Raw genomic sequence first — 15,625 nt, 5'->3', positions numbered from 1 at the left:
CTGCCCATCAATCAAAATGTTCACATGCCGGACATCCATACACAAATCATGTTTTTTCTCCGTACTCCACCCCTAATGTGTGAGAGTGTGTTTATGTGTAAGCTTAGAGTTAGATATCATGGGTGGCAACTATATCCACGGAGACAGAGCAAAAAATAATCCCCCTTATACACACACACCACTTCAAAAATTACAACTTTTTCTCCAATGGCAATAAAGTTTGGCTCCTTTTTAAAAATGTTGAGCCAAGATACACCAGGTGAAATGTGCATTTTCATGATGTGCACAACCTCTTATTTTTCCTCCTTAAATATCAGGTTTTTGAAATGTTTTTTTCCGTAATTGAATTAGAGTGGCTAGTCACAACTAAGAACACATCGACAAGCTTTTCAGCCCAGATGCTGTCAGAGAATCACTTGGCTCTACTAGTAGCTGAGCAGAAAATTGTCTTATTCAAAGAGCTCAAGCTTGTGACTGAAAGCGGAATCACTCCAAACTGCAATAAATTATCACTTTTCACTAGATATTAGATTAGGGATATATTATATCTCAGTTGTGTGGGCCACACATGTTGCCTGTCACTAATCTGGCTGTGTTTAGGTTAGTGTTTCATGGTTCATATTCTGTCAACATACCACACAGGAACGTAATGTTTCAGCAGTAAGAGCTGCTGTAGTCAGTTCGTGCTCAGCACAGCTGGCAGGGAACAAAATATCCTTCAAACTAAATCAAAACCTATCAGCCTTCACTCCCTCATCCGGGAGTTTATCATTGTGAAGCTCAGCATAAATTATTGGCTCAGATGTGATTATTACAGAACTTTTTTAAATGTTTAAACATCCAGTGTCATCTTGTCTTCACGTTCTGTATGCAACAGAATGATATCAATACATGCAGTACTCACAGTTACTGTAGTTATTTTGTTCTTGTGTTGGAAAACAAATATAATGAGACACCTTATGATCGATAGACATATATCTTCCTAATGTCTGTTTTTGATGTTGAAATAACTTACACAACAACAAGAGATGGTGTACATTAAGTACCTCATTTCAAGTTAACACATATTTATCCCCCTGTTAATGGTTTTTTTGGGCCGAAGTGTTTTCTTCTCTGAAAGGGTCCAAGGACAGAGGGATGTTGTATGCTGTAAAGCCCTCTGAGGCAAATTGTGGTTTGTGGTGATGGGCTTTATAAATAAAGTTGAATTGAATCGAACAAAGGGCTGGGTACGGTTTACATTTGAATCAGTGGCTGTGCCCAACAGCTTAAATGTTTTAGCAAATATGTATTTTTTAACAAGCTGCAGGGGTGACATAGAAAACTAAAAAGCTCTTTTCTAACAGCACATAAAACTTATCTAATGTCTCTTTCTTTCTTTCTGTCTGTCTGTCTGTCTGTCTGTCTGTGTGTGTGTGTGTGTGTGTGTGTGTGTGTGTGTGTGTGTGTGTGTGTGTGTGTGTGTGTGTGTGTGTGTGTGTGTGTGCTTGTCTAGCAATGGCACAAGACTCGGCTGTCTGACGTTGAACCTGGCAGTTTCTATGCAGCACTGCTGCCGACATAGGTGCTCCATGGCTGGCTTCCAGGCTTTGGGTGTTTCACAGAACTTCCAGCTCCATTCAGATGCACTCTCAGGTACCGAAATATTTGCCTCTGAATCTACTCATTCCACAGAGTTAGTAACAGAGTTTAACTAGTTGACAATTCTGTCTGATATTAGGCAACCAAAATGTGGCACCAACTAATTTAACTGAATCTGTACTTGGTATTACTGACCTAATTTGGTCTGTACCCTTAAAAGTACAGATTTCGGAACCCAACAACTGTAACACAGTACATTTACTGAAGTACTGTACTAAAATGTCATTTTTTGTTGTTTGTGATCTTTTTATTTGGCAGAGCTGGTACTGCTGTGGGAAATTTTTTGCTAACATTTGCCCCTGCTAAATATCTAGTTTTCCTCATATTTGTTCCAAATAATCTACTCTTTTGTTCTCCAGTAGTACAAAAATACCTCCCTCTCTGAGTTTTCTTTATTTAAGACCACTGCCTTATATCAACAAGCAACTGTGTGGCAAACTGGAAATTATCGCATGAAAATGTCATGGTGTAGATCCCTCCCGTTTTCATCATGGGGCGGGTGCAGCTCAGGTGGTAAAGCTCAGTAGTCGTAGGGCTGTTGTTTTGATTCCCAGCTCGACCTGTCTACATGTCAAAGTCTCATGAGCCAGCACGCTTAAAAATGTAAGCTGCTTTGGACAAAGTTGTCTGCCAAATAAATGTAATATAATGTAATGAAGACATCCTAAATCTGACATTTGGGCTGCATTTCAGAAAAGCACCCAGTCCCTTAAAATGGACTGGTACATGCTCTTCTGCACAGCACAATAGAAACGTTATTAACTTTCTCCAGAGAGTAACTTCTCCGTCCAGAGAAATCTGGGCATTTTGTCTCTTTGGAAAGCATTGCAAACAAATATGCCGCATAATTTTTTGAGGACTGAATATGAAATAATTCCCTTCAGCTGCTTAAAGTTGCACACTGCAATTAGATATTCCTGGTTGCCTCTGGCTTGGCTCTTGCTCCTCTGTGTCCACGCTGCAACTACAAAGCTCAGCGGCACTATCAAAGACAAACAAAACAAATCTCTATCAAGCTCCATCTCCATAATGCAGTTTCTTTTTGAATATCCCTCTGTGTGGGTTTTTCACAGTACAAGTCTGAACTAATTCAAGCGCGGCTATTCTACAGTGCTAAGGTCCTCAGCTCTGTTTGATTAGGGCAACACACAGGAGGTCCACTGCCACGGTGTTTTCTTTACCTGGGCCCATAACTCTTAAAAACACACAAACACTTGGGTTGTAAATGACCTGTTCATCACACAGTGACAGGAGAGGTGGTTCTGGACTCTTGGTGGGCCAGGTGTGCAGATCAGGACAGCTGTGCCGTGCCAAGACCTGTTGGCATGGCGACGTGGGACCATGGAAAGTTCTGGAATCTGTCGCTGCTGGCAGGGCCGAGCTCCTGAACGGGACTGGTGTTGGCTTTGCCTCCAGCTGTTTCTTTACAGACATGCTGAACGCCAGCAACAGCCAGGGGCCAAGATCAGCCCAGCGAGTCTGGCCACACACACGCCACTTACACACACACACACACACACACACACACACACACACACACACACACATACATACATATATATATACCCCCACAGTTATACAAGCGCACACAAACAAACACACAACCATTTTCTGCAACACGCCTGTCTCTCTGCCAGAGTAACAAAATGCAGCAAACATATTTTCCCACATCTGCTTTCTTCACATTCCCATAACATTATTATATAAAGTAAACATGTAAACTTTATTCATACTTTACAGTATGTTTTCTGTGGCACTTTTCAACCCTTTCTGAATTGATTATCATGCCATTTTGTGTTTGTGTTTCTATAATCCTCATTTGTTTAAGTTTTTTTTTCTGTCTTGGCTCCAAGGTTATATAATACTGTCCCTCTGTGGGAGTATTTTAAATCTCACCTCAATACCCACTTATTCTCAGATGCATTTTACTGACACTCCTTTGCCCACGTTATTGTTTGATAATTTTTGAATGTTGTTTACATTTTTTTTATTTAAATGTTTATTCAAAAACCTTTTTTCATCACCTGTTTGTAGTAATTGTAACATGTTGTTTTCATTCAAATCAAACAGAAAAGTCAGAGAACCAAAAGAGGTTGGTGCAAAAGGGCCCCTAATCACTGACAAAAAGTTAGATCTGGCTATCGGTTCAAAGGTGTGGAAGCAGGTGCAGCGTTTACTGCTGTAATAATCTAATGTTATCTATTATCACATAATGAACAATATGCTTCGTTGTGTACAGCTGTCTAAAAAAGCAACTATAATAAACACATTCGTAGCTTGAAATCATACTTTCAAACAACATGCCAATCATCCTTGCAGCACTGAAAGCTTTCCTGGACAAATACTTTACAGATGTTACTTTTTCTGTGAAAAAATATCCAAAGCCTACCCTTCCAGTTCTTAACTAATTATAACGTGACAATGTAATACACAGTACTGGAAATTTCCCGCTGTAGCTCAGTACTATCAATGGTGTTAGAACATTTTGATCGAGAAACCTTTGAAGGTGGTGTCAGTGAATAATCACTCCGTTGAAACGGCCCCACCACAGAAAAATAAACTTGCCCTCTTTTGTTTTCCTTGTGTGGTCAAAGGTAATTCATTGAGTAAAGAGAAATGGGAGGGAATTCTTTCTAGGCTTTTGTTTGCTAATTCATTACGTTCACAAGACCGGGAAAAGTGGCTGCGGAAATTAAAATTTATTGAAATCTATTTTAGTGGTAAAGTTGGCCGTGTGTCTTGGAGAGTTGAGCTCTTTTTTACACTTGCACAGTGAGTTTTGGTCAATGAGGAGGTGAACTGCTTTTGTGGCTGAGCTCGGAGGGAGAAATGTGTAGGTTTGTGGCCGGTGGAAACCTGCAGTTAGAGGAACTGGTCATAATGGGAGGATATAGGCTGATCAGCAGTCTTTCATGTTTAAAATGAAAACATTTTGATTCTTATTCCTGCAGACAAGTGGCCAGCAGGGTGTCACTTTGACTGCCAATTTGACTGGATAATGGAGTGTGACAGCACAAAATGTGTCAGTCAAAGCGTCAGTAATATAAGTCAACGTTTTAAACAATGTTTCATTGACAGCCACCTCAGTAGTCCATGATGCATTGCAGCTACAAGACTTGTAATGTTTTAACCCAACATGCCTCTTGTTTTTTTTTTTTTGTTTTGTTTACCTCGCCCTGGTAGTGTTGCAGTGTAGTCTCTTTAGGCAGGAAAAATACTTGCATTTAACTGTATGTTTGAATGCTCATGAGGGTTGCTTCATGTGTCCTGCGTTGGTTGAGCACATCCTCAGAAATGAATGCTAATCAGCCACAAGATGCAATACGCATATGCCGATTTGGCTGCATTTCACAAGATCTCTGTCTAATAGATATAAATAATGTAAACTCATAAAATGTCAAGAAAGCATATTCTTGCTCCTATAGTTTTTATTAAATAGAGAAATATAACTGTACACCTTCTGAATTTAAGGTTCCCTCTTTCACCTAGCTAAGACTCACTTAATTGCCTTGTTAACCCATTGTGAAACACACTTAAGTCAAAATTGACAGAAACTAACTAAAATTAACAAAAACATTGTAGTATTTTTGGTTGTTTACTTAGTTTGTCCACCGTTCTAACAATCACCAACTGTGGTTTGGTCTAAATCAACCCATAATTCACCAAGTTAAAAGTAAAACAATGCTGTTTTCCCCGCTCTCTCTTTCTGCTGTAAACACGGCCTGTAAACACCCTCACCACTTAAAGTCGCCGTGTTTGTCAGCTTTTCTGGCGATTTCACTATTAGAGACTGACCTATGGTGGCGGGGGATGTGTACTACATACAGTACATCCTGAGCATCTCTGTATGATTTTAATAGATGAGCATCTGTATTTTTGACCATAACCAAAATCATACCGTCAGGATTTCTAAATATCCTAGCATACTGTAATACCGTGATATTGCCCAAGCCAGGCTGTTGTTTTCGGTCAGTGCAGGAGCTGCTTTAATGATTGCTACATGCTGCTAAGTTATTCTGTTTTCAAAGACATTTTTTAAAAGAAATATGCACATTTAAAAGTTATTTCTTAAGGTTGGCTTACAATAACCTGTACAGCTGCATCAGTGTCATTCACTGGGTAACTTATTCTGTCCCTTTTTTCTGGCTTTGGCACAGAAAGGTGATGTTGCCTTTCATAATGCAGCCTACAAAGCTTTGATTGGCTCAGAGCCGTCAATTTGCTCAGCACCGGACCTTTTTGATTTGCTCTAAAAAAAAAGGTAGAAATCTAGCCAAAAGTCTGGAACCAGGCCAATATCTTTCAGGTTTTAACTGGTCAAAAACAATATTTTTATGAAAGGCAGTGCAGTATTAAATTATGGTGACCACCAATGTTTCCAGAAACAGTTCTGCTGCTTTTCTCCTATGCATCGTGTCACCAGCAGGTTTCAGGTGTGCAAAGCTTCACTTAAAGCCCTGTCCACTGTCCAGCAGCTCAATAGCTTGCTGAGATGAAGTACGACCTGACTGACTGAAAGACTTCCTCTTTGCTGTCCCTCTCACTGGGCACAGAGTGGGTGGATATGGTTAGCAGCAGTCATAACAAGCATTTTTCAAAATGAGCTTCATCTGATGACAACCTCGGACATATTGAATGCCCGTCAGTGTTTTCCAGTCCAAGTCTCTGATGATGCCGTCCAACAAAGACTTTGCTCTCCAGCTGTATAGAGGGAGGAAATAGAAAAATAAATGTTTTTGGAAATGGAGCAGACATCATCCGGGACAGCAATGTTTTAAACATCTTACACACAGCTGGACATGCATGGCATCCGCGAGCAGCTACAAAAATTTTAACTGAATTCACCCCAAATCATTATGTTGTCACTTCAATTTTAGTTTCACATATGGCATTATATGTCTTAATGCATGCGGTTACTACACTTATTTCTTTACCAGAGTGTGTCCATCAACTTGCAAAGCTTCACCAATAAACTAATTTCCATTTACTGTCCACTGCTGTTGCAATTGTGTCTTTGCTTTCCATATCCGTGGCAACTGCCAGCACTCCCCCAACCCACCATCTGGACTCATTTTGACACCCGAGGTTGCCATCTTGTAAGTCAGAAAAAGTAAGAGCTATAGAAAGGTGACAACAGTTTTTCCTCCTAGCTTACCTCCCTGCACCACACTGAGTCTGACAAGCTGCTGAAAAATAGGACGGGGTCACATTTCAGCCTCAAAAGAATGTGCAGGGGCTGTGAGTAACCCTGTGGTCTGCTTCGGCATGTTTGGTCTGGCTCTTCATAATATCATGTAGTGTGCCATTGACGACCGAGGGCATGAACACCAAAGAGAAGTGCCGAGGGCGTTCCTACTTTGGACCAAAATTGACGCCAAAACCTAATAGTAGCACTGTAATCAGTCTTCCCCCTAATATTAGCACCATGGCTTTTTTCTCCAGGGTGGCGGTTGGTGCGTTTGGCTCTGTGCATCCTCTTTGACCTTAAATTCAGTCCTGTGGCTTTATAAAGCACCTCTTGGCATAGTCAGCAGTCAGCACATTAATAAAACTCGGCATTAACCTCATTCAAGATGCTTTTACCTGAAGATATTGATACCAATGATTTCAAAAACATCCTCAATTTCAGTACTAATCCTTCTTAAAAACAGAGCGGATTACTGAATTGATCCATTATGCTCCTCGGCATGTCAGATGTATTAACTTCTCGAACTATTTTTGCCACATGGTTTTATCATTGAACTCAGGAAATCTCATGGAGCTGTTTTCTCTTTTATCAAAACCAGAAGTGCTGGCGATGGCGGGCTGAAGCAGGCACAGACAAAGAGTCCAGTTACAGAGGGAAATAAATTACCTTTCCCGAAAGGACAGGACATGAACTTAAAGACAGCTTAGTCAATGCACTTCAAATCATGTTTAATATTCTATTTCACCCCCCACCGGCAATTGTTGCACCTCTAACACTGCAGGGTTGCCTTCTATACTATCGCACCTGTGCTGAATTTGCAGGAAAACTCACCCAAAAGAGAGGAGCTTGTCAATTAAATGAGAAGCCGATCTCTGGTCAATCAAGCCACCCAGTATGCGCTCTCACAGTGAATTAAAATTAAAATTGATATCCCCAGCAAGGCCAATATTTTTTGTTCTGCCACTAAATGTCGGCGATTTATCATTCAAACATCCCAGGGTTTTGTGTAGGTACTTTTGGACCTCAGGTTCAGTGGGTTTGATGCTCAGCCAGGGACAATATCGAATCCATGCCAAGAGTCCAAGCTGTGAACGCTTGTCTGAGAGTTACCGTAAATCCTTCTGCTCGCACCACTAAGAAGCTCAGAAAGCCACAGCCGTGCTATTTGCCACCCCTGTGGTCCTTACAGGTAGCCACTGAGACTCCCCAAATTATGATCTTCGTGTATAGGGGAGCATTGCAAGAACAGAGCTCAATGGATAAAGGACTACCTGTTGCCCCTTATTTTCCTCAGAGGATAAGGACTGGGGCTGTCAGTTTTCCTCTGTGTTGATTAATCTGGCACTTTATTGGATATGATCCTGATGATTAATGGCATATTATCCTGGAAAGGTTGCCCTTCTGATAAAAACATTCAGATTTCAGACATTTCCTGGTCAAACCTGATATTTGTGGCTGTTATTCCTTCACACACTAATCGTATTGAATGTATTATACACATAATTCCAACTTTTACACTGTCTTCCAAGTTGTCCCAGTTGCTTAATTTAGTTTAATATTGATTCCCTTTGAACTTGTGAAATATTTGAGGACATTTTTCCATGCTAAGAAATATGTACAATATGCATACAAACTTTTATTTCCACATAAAATAAACTCCAGGGAGCATTTCTTCTGACCAAAGTAATTTAAGTGTAATGGTTATTATACTAAGACCCACTGTCATAAAAAAAAGTTGGCATTGTATGTTTCTGCAAACCATGCTATACTGGAACATTAATATGTGGAGGATACGTTAAAATGTGTGTTGAGGGTTAGGCACAAATATCACCTGAATATGGTTAGGAAAAGATTGTGTTAAATACACAGTTTGGGGTGTTTAATCCCCACTGGAAGCACAGCAATGTCTCTGTAAAAAAACAACCGCTTTTTGTGCCACTGTCCCTGCTGGAAAAACAACCACTGGTCACTGAAACATGTCCATGGTGGGGGCTGAAAAGCTGCTGGAAAAGCAGCAATGACTTGCTAAAAATCAACCGGTTTTGTTGTTTTGTTTTTTTTTGTCTTGAAATGTGATCTGCAGTATTCTGCTGATTGGCAGGTGTCTCGCATAGGTGGCACATTATCCACCATCACCTCCACCTCCTGATGATCATGTCAGGTCATGTACTAGTTCACGGTAGACACTAGATAATAGGAATAAAACACGCAAATGTGTTTGGTGTTTGCAGAAACTTACATTGCCAATATTTTCTCCTGGCAACTGGGTTGTATATTCCCTGTCCGCCCTTTGATTAATCAAAGTTAAACCCTTTACATCTTGAACAATTCACTGATAAAGATCAAATCATGTCCATTACAGCCTCAAGAGAATCATGGCACATGAATGTTTGAGATCCTCCGTCCTGATAAAATTTTACTTGCAAATCATCATGAATTAGCCTAATGCCAGTAAACCTGATAATGTTCTTAATTTAGACTTCTTTTTCCAGATGGAAAATGGTCTGTCGGAGGGGTCCAGAGGGTGAAGTCCAACACTGCCCCCACCAGGAGTTCCCAGCAGGGTTCTGGAATCACACATCAAGGTCTGTCGCTGGCCCTCGACCCCTGCCGAGGCCTCTGTGACGGGGAGGAGCCAAGATTGAGTGGGCTGGAGGAGACAACACACCATAGCTGTGTGCAACTGCACAGTGAGTCCTTTCGCCCGTTGCCATGCTGTAGCTGACCGCAGGATTGCAGTGTTTACTTAAGAGCCGGTGCATAAGAGAAAGGTGGACCACCGGCATACACCACCCGCCGGGCCCTGGGCAGGACCTGGGGCTCATCTTTGTTGAAAATGGCTCTGGAACCTGCCACCTCCCACTGGCTGACCTATATTTAGCAACAAACTGAAAAACCTCTTCATTCTTAAAAAGCTGTTTAGGTTTCCATTGAGAAGGGGGTTCAGAGGAGGACGGGTGGTGATGCTGTACTCATGTGGTCTGAGAGGTGCTTCTCTTTGCCCCGGACTCACCTGTGCAAGATGTTCATGTTAACAGCTTACCTGGGAAGGAAATAGTCTGTCTGTGAAAGACAGCCAAGATACATGTGGTAAAATAAGAAAAAGGGTTCTGGGAAATCCAAAAAGAGACATTGTTTTCAATACAGCTACCCACTGGTGTAGGAAAATGGTTATAAGATCAATATAATAGTAATAACTAACTTTATTTAAATAGCTTTTCTTTAAACAGTAGTTTTAGAGTGTTTCACAGTTAATAGAAGTGCATTGTAGTGCACAGCATGATACAACAAATAAAAATGCAGCAAAATAAAACTGGAATAATAGACAAATAAAATATGTGAGAAAGACAAACACAGAAGCACAATATCAGTGCAACCAATGTCTTTACCTACACAATAATTGAAATTCACACTTTCTTCAGATCTTTGACTCTAATTAACATGGAAAGTGATTATTAAGTCTGTAAGGAGTTTTAATGACATGTCAAACAGCTCTCAGTTCAGACCAACAACACAATATCTGATGAAAAAATTAAGTTAAGACTGTGTTTTATTTAAGTTACAGGTGTTGGGACGGAAATATGTCCTCACACCAAATTTAAAAGTTCAGCTTAATAGTCAAAACTAGACAGTTAATAACTAAATAATGAGGAAAGAGGGCTTTTTTTGTCAACTGTGCTACGTAATTATCAGAATATAGGATTTCTGTCCTACATCCAGGTGTTTACTTTATAATGTGAGTTTCTCTAAAGTATTCTTTTAAGCAGCTGGTTGCTCAATACTTGACTTTTTACTATTTTTTTTGCTTCAGAAATCTGGTTGCATGTTTCCTCCCTAATGAAAGTGACAATTTGCTGACTCTGTCTTTTTCTGTTTGCATGCAGTTCTACTCTTCCCACTTCTCAACGTCTCATTGAACTCGGGAGGAGGGCAAATCCAAGACAGGACATGCGTATTACATGTTTTCATTTGCCCTCATATATGCCTGAATAGTGAAACAATCCCTCTTTTCATGCCCATGGTTTCATTCAGTGGGTGGCGAGAGCACCACTATGATTGAGGATGAGGGAGCTGGGTGATTTTTTCCAAGGTGAGCACCTCATGGGAGATGACTGCTCGCTGCCATTAGTTTAAGTGCAGGAGTGTCAGTTAACCCGACACTGGCACCAGGAATACTTAATGCCAGATGGAGGGAGCTGTCCTTGAAGTCGTAACAAGCAGGCGCAGAGAAACAAGCCTTTATTCAGTGTGAGAGAACATAGAAAAAATTGATAACTTAGCAAGGTTACCACAAAGTGTACGTTAAATCCCACATAGGAAAGGGAGGGATAAAGGAGATTGAAGGGGGTGTGGAGGGGCAAAAGTCCAAAGTGGATAAAAACACAGTTTAGATGTTGCTGACTGTAATTTTTGATTGCGTTCAAAATACGCAGGAATATAAAACAAAGCAGCGGTTGTCACGCTAAAGGGTCCAGCTGCTTAAGAGGTGTCAAATTATTGTACCTCAGCTGGATACATCGGTGTTGGAAGCCAGGGGGTGAGACAAGAGCCAAACCCAGCAGACTTTGGCACATTTGTCCTTCACCGCTGGCACGGATGAGCCACGCTGTGAGGCTTCAGAGCATCGATAGGCCCCCGGTGTTTTACTACCCAAAACTATGAGCTGCTACAAGAGCCGAACCATCAAGACTACCTCCTGGCAGGACAGTAAACATGACGACAAGTGCTTTTTCCACACGGTGCACCTCCTCGTCCACTGACCAAATAGTTCTGATGTGGGTCTAGCTAAAGAGTGGTCCATTCAGGCGGCGAGGCACATTGAGGCCTGAAAGTTTCAGTTTTCAAGATTGAATAAATAAGATCATATCAGCTTGAAGTACCAGGTTTTTGGGAATGTATCCTGGCTGCAGTAGAGACAGAGCTGAGAGCTATTACTTAAAATAACTCGACACCAGAAGGACCTCAAATCCACCAGTAAGGAAATTACAAACACAGTCATGTCAGTCTATGGAAGCGCCTCACACAAAGGTCCCCAAAGAGCTCTCTTGTTGTCAGCTTTTATAAAATCCATTCCTTTTTCTTTTTTGGTACTTAATTGAAAATTGAGCTTGAGTCCTGCCAACGATTGCAATAAAATGCTGAATGCACTGAGCTGTTGGCATGTTCCCTGATCTGGCTCTTAGACCCAGGAGTGCTGCTGAGTCTCTGTTGATTGTCTACCGCTCATTCATTAGGTATGGTTAATGCTGACGCTCCCGAACGGTGACTCCTCGCTTGAGTGATTGGCCTGTGAGCTCAGAGCCCAGGCATCCGGCAAAGAGCGGAAACAGTCGAGGGGCATGGCGGTGTCACAACCAGCACATCAGAGCAGGCTTTTGAGAAGTCTTTGGCTCTTCCCATACTGGTCTGGTACCAGTGTTCAGCCATGCGGACAGAAAAACTAAGCAGAGGCAGGTCTGTTGAGAGCTTCAGCCAAGTTAAGCACGGAAATATTTCTTTCCTGTTAACTCAAGAGTCTGGCAGTCACCTGTGTGAGGTTGCCCTCTCTTTTAGTCGCGAGCCACTGGCCGTTCAGTTCAGCCATGTCAGGCACGTTAAAAAAAAAAAAAAAAGCCAACCTGCTGATGAACCATGGGTTCAGTCAAATATGTGTTTTTTTTTAATTTTGCAGTGTTTACAGAGTGTTTTGACACTATATTGCTTTGCGTGTCATTGTCTCTTAACTAAGAGAATTTTCACTTTGCTGGTTGTTTTGGCTGCAACAAATTCCCTTAGTTGTTGAAGTGTAGAGTTGCAATGGGCTCCTGAAGGCCCTGACATCAGGGAGCCAGGTCTGCTCACAGGAACGTGGATAAATTTCTGTTCGGGCAAGGCTTGGCGCACAGTAGCTCAATAGCACACTCTCCTTTAACCCGCATTAACTGATTTACTTGGCCAATTCTGTGCAACAGGAACAAGCTGAAAAACACATTGTAAACTTTCATAAATATTTGAGAACTTGATAGGAAACAGTTGCTTATTTATTCATCCAACAGATATGGAACAACATTTAGACCTCTCTGTGCCCAACTGGTGAAGTCCAGTATTCACTTAAAAACAGTACAAATTACCAATATTATTGGTATTGGTAATAATGGTAGTGTTTTAGTAAGAGTCATATTTCTTATGAGTTCTTATGAATTACAATGATTTGTGATAGTGGGGCAGTTTGTGTGTGTGTGTGTGTGTGTGTGTGTGCGCGCGCGCGCGCGCAGAGCTGTGGAAGGCTCGACATTAACGCTTATCCAGTCAAGTAAACTCTGTTCAGGCAAGTGAGATGCCCCATGCAGTTATTTGATCAGGCAAGAGTAAAAAAAATGTGATGTCTTATGAAACATCATGTGACAAAGTGCTTACTGTATCGCTAAAAAGGATCTTTTCCACCTGAATTGTGTATGCGAGTATGTCTCGCCACCAAGCATTAAACTGGGCTGGTGAGAAAAATCTGACATACTGGACACATTAGAAATTAAGTCGGGGGTTGACGACGCCATATAAGACATAATGCTACTAACGTTAAATATGTTGGGTTTGTTTTGCTCAGGAGCTAAGTTAATCGTTGTGCTGTTCCAATGGATTCCAAAGGATTTTAAGTTTCACGTTCTATCATTTACATTTCTATATTTCTGATGTTTTAGAGTTTTGCCTTTGTATTCTTTTAGTATCAGTATCAAGATATTTTTTTATATGACAAAACTAGAACAGATTATGTACAGTGGGTTTTTTGACTGACAAAACTGCCACACAACACACAACTGCCTGTTGTGGCTAAAAATGACAGCTCTGTGGATAATTCAATGTCGATTTATCACTATGAGTGACTCCTTCAGCATTACACATCATCGTCTGATCAATGGTTCATAGTAAATAAATTGATCATAGATTTTAGACACTGTTATCCCCTGAAGTGTGAAGTTTGAAAGATCTACACCAGTGAAGCTGCGTTGCGTTGCAGTGTATTTGCAGTGGTCACTAACTACTGCAGAAGAGGCACTTTTGGTGGCACTTAAAGATCAAATTTGAGTTGATCTTTTTATGTCAGTGAATAACATTTTGAGGTGGTGGATGGTCTATGACTTTCCTCCCAATGATCCAACATGATATCCTGTGGGTGCCTCACTGTGGAGACCCAGTAGAAATTCTTCATTCACGACATGAAAGTTCACACACAGTTATGTTTGCCTGAAGTTCAGTGAGGACATGAGCAAGTGTGTTTCTGTGCTCAATGGCCAAATAAAACGGGAAAAGCCCAAATCATAATAGTAATGCAAATACATGGAGGAGTACTTACGATACAAACAGGCAGGTGGCCAAATGGGCATCAACAAGGGCCAGAGAGCGAGTCTCATTTTTCCTTCTGACAGAAATGTCTACAACTAAGCGTGTGTCCTTTAACTAGAGTTTGGATTGTCAACAGATGAAAACATACTGTGTGAGTACTACTAGATGGCTGTCCCTAGGCCAGGGCACACAAATTTCAGCTCCTGTGAAATACACTGCTCCCACTGCCTGCATCCTACCCTCCTCTTTGTACAGGAAACTGCCCAGGACTTGATCTTAATTAGTTTGGCACCGTGTAATAACATCCTCTGAGGATTAGAGATTGTTGTGATAGATTAGTGCAGGAAAACACACCTTTTTTTAGTTTTGGATGGCAGAACAAAATGCTCTGGTAGTGTAAAACTCTTAAATGTAGCCTAAATTTTATAAAAGAAGTACACTTTTATAAAAGAAAGTCTATATACAGCTGACTATTGAGTTGTTATATAAATGTGGACCAGGCAACAGATGTGTGCCCATGAGGTGACAGGGCTGTGATCATACATTGTGCTGAAATATCATAACTTTGATTAATTTCTCAAGCATGTGTTTTGTTGTGTCAGTGGAATTGGATCGGACATCCTCTGGGTGGTAAAGGTTGACTTTTCCTAAGCTACTTCTGTGGTTGGCTCAATTGGGATTTAGACATGCTTAAAATCCAAGATAAACTCAACTGAGGAGACTGTGTTCAACATTTTTCTAAGTGATCCACTTTTAGAACATGGATGTTTTAGTTTGAGATGTGCCGTGTTTTTGCAAACACTCCGTAACATTAAATATTCAATTATCAATCTTGCTTTCTTTACGTAACTGGACTTTCTTCACATACATTGTCGTTTCTAGTTGTTTCATTTGTTCTCTCGATTTATTTTACCGTCATCTGTCAAGAAATGTCGTCGATTATACTGACTGGTCGACATCAGGCGGAGCGGTTTCATTTTAAATGAACTCGTTCTGAAAATGTGAATGTTGACGATTAAAGAGCGGGCTTTGATCATTTTTCAGAGGCCATGACTGTTATGCTTAAAGAGGCACTCTCTATGATTCTTGGCCCGTGCCTTATTTTCTGTATAAATTACATACAAAGAAAGCTTAAGAGGTGTTTCTCAAGGGCTCAACATTTTTTATGCTTACACTCCATTGGCAAATGTGCTATGGAAAAGCTGAACTATACTTGAAGTGCTGTATTTTAGTGTGGTTTGGAGCTGAGGTGGGGATCAATTGCTAGGTTTCTGCAGCAGCATCCCAGAAAGCCCCAGAGAGGCAGGTCTGAAGGACAGGTGGGGAGCCACACAGTGCCACCTCAAACCACTGTCCCCACAGCAGGAGGGGGGAGGCCTCACCACAGAGTTAGAGACCAGCCTGCCCAGGACAGGCAGGAGGTGGTCAAACACTGCCTTGTCTGTGTGTATGTACGCAGGGCTGCAAGCTTGTGCT

Source organism: Plectropomus leopardus, chromosome 11 (assembly GCF_008729295.1).
Source record: "Plectropomus leopardus isolate mb chromosome 11, YSFRI_Pleo_2.0, whole genome shotgun sequence".
Classification (NCBI taxonomy): domain Eukaryota; kingdom Metazoa; phylum Chordata; class Actinopteri; order Perciformes; family Serranidae; genus Plectropomus; species Plectropomus leopardus.
Note: the sequence above shows the minus strand (reverse complement) of the source record.